This window comes from Podarcis tiliguerta (assembly GCF_965153285.1).
Source record: "Podarcis tiliguerta genome assembly, chromosome: 11".
NCBI lineage: Eukaryota > Metazoa > Chordata > Lepidosauria > Squamata > Lacertidae > Podarcis > Podarcis tiliguerta.
The window spans coordinates 30136720-30146904 of NC_139544.1; positions in this window are offsets into that span (position 1 = coordinate 30136720).

Genomic DNA, 10185 nt, shown 5'->3' on the forward strand with positions numbered 1-10185 from the left:
AGTTCCATTTGAAGGCTTATGATGTGGGTACTGCTGAATGGCGTATAATAATACAGGGTTATTCAAGACTCATAAGCTGGTGTGGTTTGCTGGAAACATGTCAGCCCAAATGTCAGATGAAAAGACAAACAGAATCGCCCACAAACACATGGCTCTTGTGCTTTTCCTTGCCATATAAACCAACCAAATTGATCTGGACCAGCCTGCTTCAAGTAAAGCATAATGCCACAAATGTATATAGAATAAGCATATATTTTCATTTAGTTCTTCCTTCCCCAGCTGTAATCAGGAGCTTTAAAATTAAGGCTGCAATGCAAATACTGCTGAAATCTATGGCAAAATTCCCAGCGGCCTGAATGTAATCTCGATTGTACATGGGAAATTTGTTTCACTGATGTATCTCTTAGTGCTACTCGCTGGATGATTTGAACTGAAATGTAAACAGTGAGCCATCATTAAGATTGGGTGAATTAGGTGGAACACATTAAAAAAAAAAAGTCAAGAAGGCTCTAGTTGCACACTGAGCTGCACTGGAGAGGTAGAAAGAAAGAAAGGCACTAGAAAACACAATCTCCAGGTTGAATCCAAGCTACAAGTCAAACAGAACAGGACAGAGACAGCAAAATAGGTGAATTCCACAAGCAAAATACTTTACCTGGCAAAGGACAGGTTAAAGTGTTTGACTTCAGCAGGTGGCAAAAACTATATCCTGGGCCTTTATTCCCTACAACTCTGAAGGTGGCAGAACTCCCAAGAGAGCCCCCTCTGCTGATTTTATCATCCAGGAGGATCTGTAGCATTGGAAGCTGTCTTTCATATATTTGGGGCCTAAGTGGTTTAAAAGGTAAAGGTAAAGGTACCCCTGCCCGTACGGGCCAGTCTTGACAGACTCTAGGGTTGTGCGCCCATCTCACTCAAAGAGGCCGGGGGCCAGCGCTGTCCGAAGACACTTCCGGGTCACGTGGCCAGCATGACATCGCTGCTCTGGCGAGCCAGAGCCGCACACAGAAACACCGTTTACCTTCCCACTAGTAAGCGGTCCCTATTTATCTACTTGCACCCGAGAGTGCTTTCGAACTGCTAGGTTGGCAGGCGCTGGGACCGAACAGCAGGAGCGCACCCCGCCGCGGGGATTCGAACCGCCGACCTTTCGATCGGCAAGCCCTAGGCGCTGAGGCTTTAACCCACAGCGCCACCCGCGTCTAAGTGGTTTAGGGCTTTGTTAATCCCTTGAACTGGGTCTGGAAACAAACTGGCAACCTGTACAGTTGTTTTAAAATGTGTTTTACAAGCTCTCAGTCGTACTCTGACCAGTAAGCTGGCCACTGCATTTTGGACCAGTTGACGTTTCCTCATGGACTTCAAGGGCAGCCCCATGTACAGCAGATTGCAGCAGCCCACTCTGGAAGTTACAAGAGCATAGAATACAGTGGCCAAGTTATCTCTGCTCAAGAGGGGCTGGAGCTGGTGAACGGGAGATAGGCACTAACAGACAGCAGTGACAGTTCTGTTTCCAGGAGCACCCCTAAACCACAGATGGGCTCTTTCCAGAACAGAACAAGCCATTTCCCCACCTCTCAGACTTGTGAACTCTGAACTCCCAACACTTCTCTCTTTTCAGGATTCAACTTCAATGTATTAACCACATCCAATTCATCACCACCTCCAAGCGCCAATCAAGCACTTCTAAGCTAGGGCAATTGGTGCTTGTGACTAATGGGAAGATGAGGATCCTGTGTCTTGTGGTAGGAGTTGGATAAAATAGCCTTCAGTTCCCTTCCAGCCCTCTGGTTCTATATATACAGATTTTGTGAAGAAAAGGATCTGCAGTTCCCTAGCATTGATTGGTAAAGTTGAGCTACAAAGCTGATTATACCAGTGGCACAAGCAATCTTACTTTAAGAGCAGCCTGTGTGGTCATGAAGAAAAACTTCTGCTCAATTCTCTTTTGACAGCAAATCCATTGCTGTGATGTGCAGCGATGTTCGCAGAGCCTCTGGTGAGTGTTTTTTATCATCCCAAACTGTTTAAAATAATCATTCTCATCAAATATTAACAGGTAGCACTTTGTCGTGCTGCAAACTAAAGGCAAGCTGCCTCCTTCATTTACAAAGGTCTGAATCAAATATCAGATTAGGTGCATTGTTCAATCAGTTCCCATACAGAGATGGCATCTTTTCTGACAAAAGCATCCAAATTAATTGCCATAAAACACAAAGGCAGGAATATGAAAGGGTGAGGTTGGACAAGAATACTCAGGAGTGGTCTGTTTTTGAAACCATCTAAAACAATTCCAAAGTGATTAAATATCGGGGGGGGGGGGGGAGAAATTACTTTGAACACTGCTTGTGAATACCAGTTAAAAGACCTACATTACCAGTCAATTATGTTACTTTAACATGTACTCAATAAAGTTACGGTCACCTGTGATAAAGCCTGACGTGACAATCCTATGATGTCCTCTGCGGTCTTGCATCATTAGGAAGAGGATCAGGTTGGCATGACTGATTTCATGTCCGTTTGTGAGGTTAGGCTAGAACCACTAATGTGGTGGGGCTGATTTCATGTCTGTTCATGAGGACTAGCAAAACTAATAGAAAATTTGCTGCAATTGGCTCCCAAATGATAATCCCTACAAGAAAGTAGTCACCCTGATGCATTACTAATGCACATTCTGGATGTTCAGCCCCATCCAGAAACCGTGCTTAAGTGGATCAAAGGATGCAGCCAGGCCCTTCATTAGGACTGCATCTGGGACCACCAGTTGCTTGTGACTACAAATGGGTGCCATACTAGGAAATTCCCTTATAGACCCTTTATGGCACTATTCTATCATGTTGTGTCTGTCTGTAAGGAACTGAAGAGCAGGCATGCTGATAATGGGGAATGGCTTGCATCAGAATGCTTATCATTACTCAGCTTCTACAAGGCATATGATGTTAAGTGGTTTTTTTCTTTTAAGCTTCATCACCCTTTCTGATTAATTTTGAGTGCCCAGCACTAAGTACTGTACTATGCCTCTGCTTTAAAGCAGTCACTTAAAAATAACTTCAAATTATATGTAATCCTTTTCGCTTTGCTACATTTCAAGAGCAAAATGTATAGCAGCTCTACAATTAAAGTGCCATTTCTTCTCTATCGCATTAAGGGATACTATGGATCTTCAATTGCCACTGAAATGTCTCTGTAAACTATGCAATCTTTTTGCACAAAAAGATAATTACGAAAGAAAGAGCGCTCATTTGACCGTAGCCAATAAATAATTTATGAGCAGGATGTTTGAAATTATGCAAATATTCAAAATACTTTTCTTAATGCCATTTCAACTGAGTGAGTGCCATGCAAGAAGAAAGTGCGCTGTGGATAAATAGATTCCATTTTCTTTTTTCTTTTTCAGATGTTTGCATTTCGACAGTGGACTTTTTCTTTTGCCACCTCCTGCTATCTTTAGTATCATGGCTCAGAACACAATCGCTCCCTCTACTTACGAAGTTCAGAGATGAGTGTGGGTTCTTTTGTAGCCGAAACAGCGCCATCCATGCATGAGAGGAAAATAACAGCCAGCTTGGGGCAAACTCAAAGCTTGCAGAAGTGCAAACATTAAAAAAAAAACTAAGAGGGGGAAGAAGTCCAAAAACAGTCCACTGCCCAGTAGCCACTAAGGAAGTAAGAAGACATCATTGTCCATTCTGCTCTGTATGCATTGCATGTAGCACTGTTTCCAATCTGCTACACTTCATCTTCCACTAAAAACTGCATTATTCATCTCCCTGTCCATTGTGATGAAATCGCATAGCTTACATCATTCATTGTTTAAATTACATATATTGTGAAAGTTGTATTGTCTTTATATTATTCCACCCCATGCAAAGGACATGTAGTGCAAATTGGTAAGGGGAAATGTAATCGATTACATATCATTCACAGACAGTGAACACCAATCGTATTCAAGCGGTTGGTTTCCATTCAGGACACAGGACATACAGGAGAACATCAGCAATGTCCACTCACATTTCTGTTCTCCTTGGAATCTGGAGGAGAGGAGAGCAGAAAATCAAGTGGAGATGGAATGGAATATCCTGAAGGAAGGCATAGCTGACTAGCAAGACAATTAAACAGAAGCATGCCACACAACATGATTTTAACAATTTTAAAATACGTTTATATTGCATGTTAAATAGCGTGTTTATTACTGAAGGATTTGCAACCCTGGTTTCCTTTGGCAGAAAGGGTGGGGTATAAATTTAATTAATAAATATACAATCCCTGGCATCTCCAGTTCAAAGCGATCTTGGGCAAAAGTCCTGAGAAACTCGTTTTCCTGAAGTGTTGGGAAAGCCTCTGAGTCAGAGCAGATAGGACTGGGCTAGATGCATCTGTCTCAGCATAATAAAATAGTATCAGATGTTCATATTTCATTTCAGAATCATTGATAAAGGTTTGTGTGGGAGAGAGTTTTGAACACCTACTCAGTTGGTCACCCTGCTGCTAAGACAATATTGCCATATTTGTTTGACTGACTGGCTTAACAGGATGACAGGGTGTTCACATGTGCTTTCGATGTTGATGCTTGCCGCCAAGTGCAACTGGTGTGCTCAAAGGAGGAAGCCAATGAAAGCAGGAGCTTCCTGTAAGGAGTCCCAGCCGAGGTCCAGCCCAGTTCAGGTCCTAGAGATTTGTACAGCCTTATTGTAGCAACTTTCTACAAGCAGGGGCTATATTTTGAATTGAGCATGAGCTGAAGGACCAGCAACATCATCCCCTCCCACTGAGTCAAGTCTGGAGATGTAGTCAAAGAGGGTTTTTTTTAATCCTACACACACACACACCATGAACAGCAACAGCTGCTCTGGAAGAGGTCTCTTCTTAAGCACCTCAGCTGCTGACTGCCGTGCAGGAGCCAAGATACAGGCAAAATTGGGAATGAGCAGCTGAGATACACAATGGAAAGGCAAAGCCTGACAAAAAGACTGTTGCTGATCACATTGCAAGGGAAAGAGGATTAAGGAGCCCTTTGCCTGCCATGAACGACTTGAGGGGAATCATAAAGGCCAAAACCTCTGTAGCCGCACGTGCTGGAGAAGATTGATGAGCCCCTTTACCTGCAATTGCCCTTAAAACTCAAGTAGCATTGTCTGTCCCATATTTTATGGCTGCAAAAACGGAGAGGAACTTTGGAGACAGACATTCATTCCATCCCAACAATGGACAGTAATTATGAGGTAGCATCATTCCCCTAGAGGTATTTAGACAGGGGGATGCACCCAGAAGCTGGTGCTACTTGTCCTGGGGGCCAAAAGGTTTTAAAAGAAAGAAGTACAGAGGGGATATACCTAGCCTACCTGGTACAGTGGTACCTCAGGTTAAGAACTTAATTCGTTCTGGAGGTCCGTTCTTAACCTGAAACTGTTCTTAACCTGAAGCACCACTTTAGCTAATGGGGCCTCCCGCTGCCACCGCGCCGCCGCCGCAAGATTTCTGTTCTCATCCTGAAGCAAAGTTCTTAACCTGAGATAATATTTCTGGGCTAGCGTAGTCTGTAACCTGAAGCGTCTGTAACCTAAAGCATCTGTAACCCGAGGTACCACTGCATTTGAAAGGTAAGTTCCCACCTGGAACTTAGACAAACCTTTGCCAGCTAAAGGAAGGCTAAAGCTATCTTCACCCCGTTTTTGAAACTGTTGGAAAAGATGCCAACAAAAGGTTTGGCCCAGCATTAGATTTTTGCCCTTCTACTTACTGGCTTTCTGATGCTTGAGGGCTTTTTTCCTTCCTTGGATCTCCCCTTGCTTTGAATGGTGAGAAGGTTTAGAAGAGGATTTTTTTGTTCTAAGTATTAAAATATTCTTGTTGTTTTGGTAAGGCTTTATGTTAGTGCTGCTTGGGGTGTTCTGATATGTTCCTCCTCCCCCGTGGAAGAGGGTGTTTTATAGATTGTGTATTGATTGGGTTGTTTAAATTGTGATACTCGTTGTTGTTTAATGTATTTATATTCTGCCTTTCTCCACACTGGGGTTCAAGGCAGCTTCCAACATTTTAAAAAATGTCATTATAAAATTAAAAATAATAAAAGCAACTAGTTAAAAACAATAGTTAAAATACATTAAAACACATTTTACAATTTTGTATGTTTCTAAAGTTGACCATAAATTGCCTAGAACAAACGCAATATCCTCCAGATGTCATGGACAAGCCATTGGCCATCTTGACTGGGGCTGTTGAGAATTGGAGTCCAACACATTTGAAGGACATCAAGTTGGAGACCCCTGGTCTAAAGATTGTCCTGTCTTCGGCTGCTGGCAATTTTAAAACAAATAAATAAACAACCTCCTGTTTTTAAAAGTCTAGGGGGAAACAAGCGGAAACAAGCATGATTACTGAACCAGCCATTTCTGTTTTAGAACACTTCCTAGAGAAGGGACAGCAGTGGAAGGATAAATGTGAACCTGACATTTGAGCTTCTGAGTTGTGATATGTCAGGAACGTCCCTTCCCAGAGCAACAGCGGAGACTTCGAAGAGGAGGGGTGGCAGGCTGGGGAAAACAGAGGCTTCCTTCCTTCCCATACTGAGAGATGCAAGCCCCTCCTGTCCTGGAGTGCTGGCTGTGAATTCCCAAGTTGGCATAGGTCAAACAGAGGCAGGTTCAGAGGAGCTGCAGCCTTTAGAGACGGCTCCAGAGGGGGATGGGCAAACTGCCCCCAAGTTCCCATGGACATGACGAAGAAGTAGGGCACAGGCTTGGCATCAGTCAAACAGAAGGAGGGAAGGCCAATGGAGGATATCCTGTTGGCGGAGGACCCGCCCTTCAGTGAGCTCAATGTTGTCTTCGGCAGATGATTGAGCTGTGAGCTCGGACTGAAACCACTCTGCAAATACTAATAAATCTAACTGCAATTAAACCGCCAGCTTGCTGCGTTCTTGGTGTGAGAGGGACATCTGTAATCCTGACATGATATCCTTTCGTACCAAAGAGTCGTGAAGGGATCTGGCTGAAAGAAAGGAAACCTCATTTGTTGCCATTCTTCTGAAGGTAGACCTTAATGCCAACTGCGGGCATGTGGAGGGTTTGGTTGCAGCCATGCATTGCGGGTATCTACAACTGTGCACAGGGGATGCGGATGGCGCTGTGGGTAAAACCTCAGCGCCTAGGACTTGCCGATCGCATGGTCGGCGGTTCGAATCCCCGCGGCGGGGTGCGCTCCCGTCGTTCGGTCCCAGCGCCTGCCAACCTAGCAGTTCGAAAGCACCCCCGGGTGCAAGTAGATAAATAGGGACCGCTTACCAGTGGGAAGGTAAACGGCATTCCGTGTGCTGCGCTGGCTCGCCAGATGCAGCTTGTCACACTGGCCACGTGACCCGGAAGTGTCTGCGGACAGCGCTGGCTCCCGGCCTATAGAGTGAGATGAGCGCACAACCCTAGAGTCTGGCAAGACTGGCCCGTACGGGCAGGGGTACCTTTACCTTACCTTTACAACTGTGCACAACTGCTTTAAAGTGGCCATAGAAGCAGCTTTTCAATCTCTAAATGAAAAGCAAATGCACTCTTCAAAATGTGCTTCTTGGCCTTATGCTCAAACAAAAGAATATTCTTCATGGAATCATCAAAATCTGTTCCTCATATTCAAACTAGGGTGAACCCACGACGTAAGCATCTGTTTTACAAATGGGGCTTTAAAATGCGCGCGCACACACCCCCACACCCCCACACCCACACCATAAACATATTAGGGAATTGGTCAGGTTTTCATAAGTCTTGGGTCTTTTCAACATGCAGGATCATTTCATAAGTCTTTTCAACATGCAGGATCAATCAACTCTAACCGGTATCCAAGAAACAACAGGAAGACAGTGGTGTAGAAAGACTGCATTCTTTGTTGTGATTTCAGTGGTAAATCTTTCTAAGGGATACCATTCTACAAATAATCCAAAAAACCCATTCTGTAAATGTTTACAGAGTTTAGTGGGACTCACTCCTGCTGAATCCCAATGCAGTTAGAATTTTCTTATCTCTGGATACAACTAACATGAGTGAAATACTCAATTTTGAGTTATCCTTCAAATGTGTAAGCTGAAACATAGTTGCTGTCAGTGGTAGATCGAGGCCTTTAATCATTGAGGTAGTAATATACTTCCATGATGTTTAGCATCCACTGATAGCCATATCTTCCATAAATTTGTCTGGTTTCCTTTTAAAGCCATCTAAGTTGATGGAGAAGCTTTGGTCCTCCAGTTGTTGCTGAATGATAGTGTGTGGTTGGGTTGATGGGCCGTCTACTTCACAACATCTGGAGGGCAATACCATTGGCAGTATTGGCAGCAAGAGCAGCAGGTATGGTCTATACTTATGTTTTATTTTCTTGCTAATTATGCCATTTTAAACGTGCATTTTATATTTGACTTCTTTTAGTAATGTTTTTATGTTAAAATGCTTGAAGGTTTTTTTTGTTAACTTTGCCGCATTAATATGTATTATGTAGTTGACCTGCTTTGCAATGTTTTATTTTGAAATCTTTAAGAAAATATTTTAGTTTCCTGTCAATGTTGCTGCTTTTGACTTTCTGCTGTAATGTTTTATTCTCAATTGCTTTATTTGAAGTTTTACTGTAGGTTGTAAACTGCTTTGAGATTTTTTTCCTTAAAAATATAAAGCAGCATAGAAATGAAATGAATAATAATAATAATAATCATTGAACTATGTGCTGTGTAGCAAAGTACTTCCTTTTCTCTGTCCTGAACCTCCTATTATTTAGCTTCATGTGATGTCCTCACGTTCCGGTATTATGAGAAAGGAAGAAAAATATCCACTTTGTGCACAATTTTATAAAATCTCTGTCACGTCCCAGACATTGCAACTTTTCTGTATTGTATAGCCTCCAAAATACTCAAGTTAAACAGCCCTTTGATCCTTTCAGCTGCCCTTTTCTGCACCATTCCAAGCTCCACAATACTCGTTTTTGAGATACAAACTGCAGTTCCATGCAAAGGAGCAAAATTGGAGCTGCTTTCCTCCTCCCTCAGTTCTGCTGCTCTGTTAACTCTAGTTTAAGACACCTTTTGCGGGAGGATGTCTTGGGGATCACGTGGATGGCAGCTTCCCACAGGGTCCCCAAATACACTTGTCAATCAATTCCAGGGTTAATATATTCATCCCTAGCATGAAATTCACTAGTGGAGGATTTATATTCAATGCAGATATTAGATTTAGCAACTCCCCCAGATGGTGTAATTTGCTCTGTTAAAAAAACTGCACATTAAGAGGAAAGTCATATGTGACGTCACCTCTAGGCTGGCCTTCATTTCTTTCTTTTCTTTTAAAATTGGGTTATATATTTGACTTCTTGCGGAAAAAAACTGTTTTAATTAATTGATATTCTCTCTCTCTCTCTACAACCTGGTAGTTTAGTTTGGCTTATTGTATTTATGAATCACTTCCCACTACAGAATGTCCCAAAGTAATTTACAAAAAAATAATAAAACAGAATGGTACAGTAAATATATTACAAATACTATCAGAAAAAAAAATATATCCAATCATTGCAGCTTCCAAATGCTTGGGGACGACGACACATATTTGCCTGGTGAGAAGCCAATGACTAAGCTGGCACCAGATGTTGGAGGGGTCCTTGGAGAGGGCATTCCATGCTTCAAGCAACTGAGCTATTTGACCACTAAAATCTGGGTCATCCATAGAATTCATAGAATTATAGAGTTGGATGGGATCTAACCTCCTCCAATGCAGGAATATGTAGTTGTCCCATACGGGGATCGAAGCTGCAAACTTGGCGTTATCAACATAGAGGGGAAGCTACTAAAGAAAAGACCCATTCTCTTCCTGCCATCCTCCAGACCTCTGCCAGAGGCAGGGAAAGGCCTCAGATGTCCATTTCAGGGCCTGTATATGTTCATATGGTGGAAAGCAGCTATTTGGGGGTCCTGAGCCCAATGATAACATAGAGAAAGCAAGGAGCATTCAAGGAAGTCAAGAAGAAAGAGAGAGGAATAGATCTCAAAGGTGACAAAATAATGGAAGCTTTTGTTCTAAATATGCCCAATATCCTGCATGACCAATCTGGCAGCAAAGGAAGGGCCTAGTATCAAAATTGCCAAGCTTCTGTAGGCTGCAGTGATCTGTAACAGCAAAGGCAGATGCAAGGGGAAATGAGGATAATCTACCATTGTGGCAA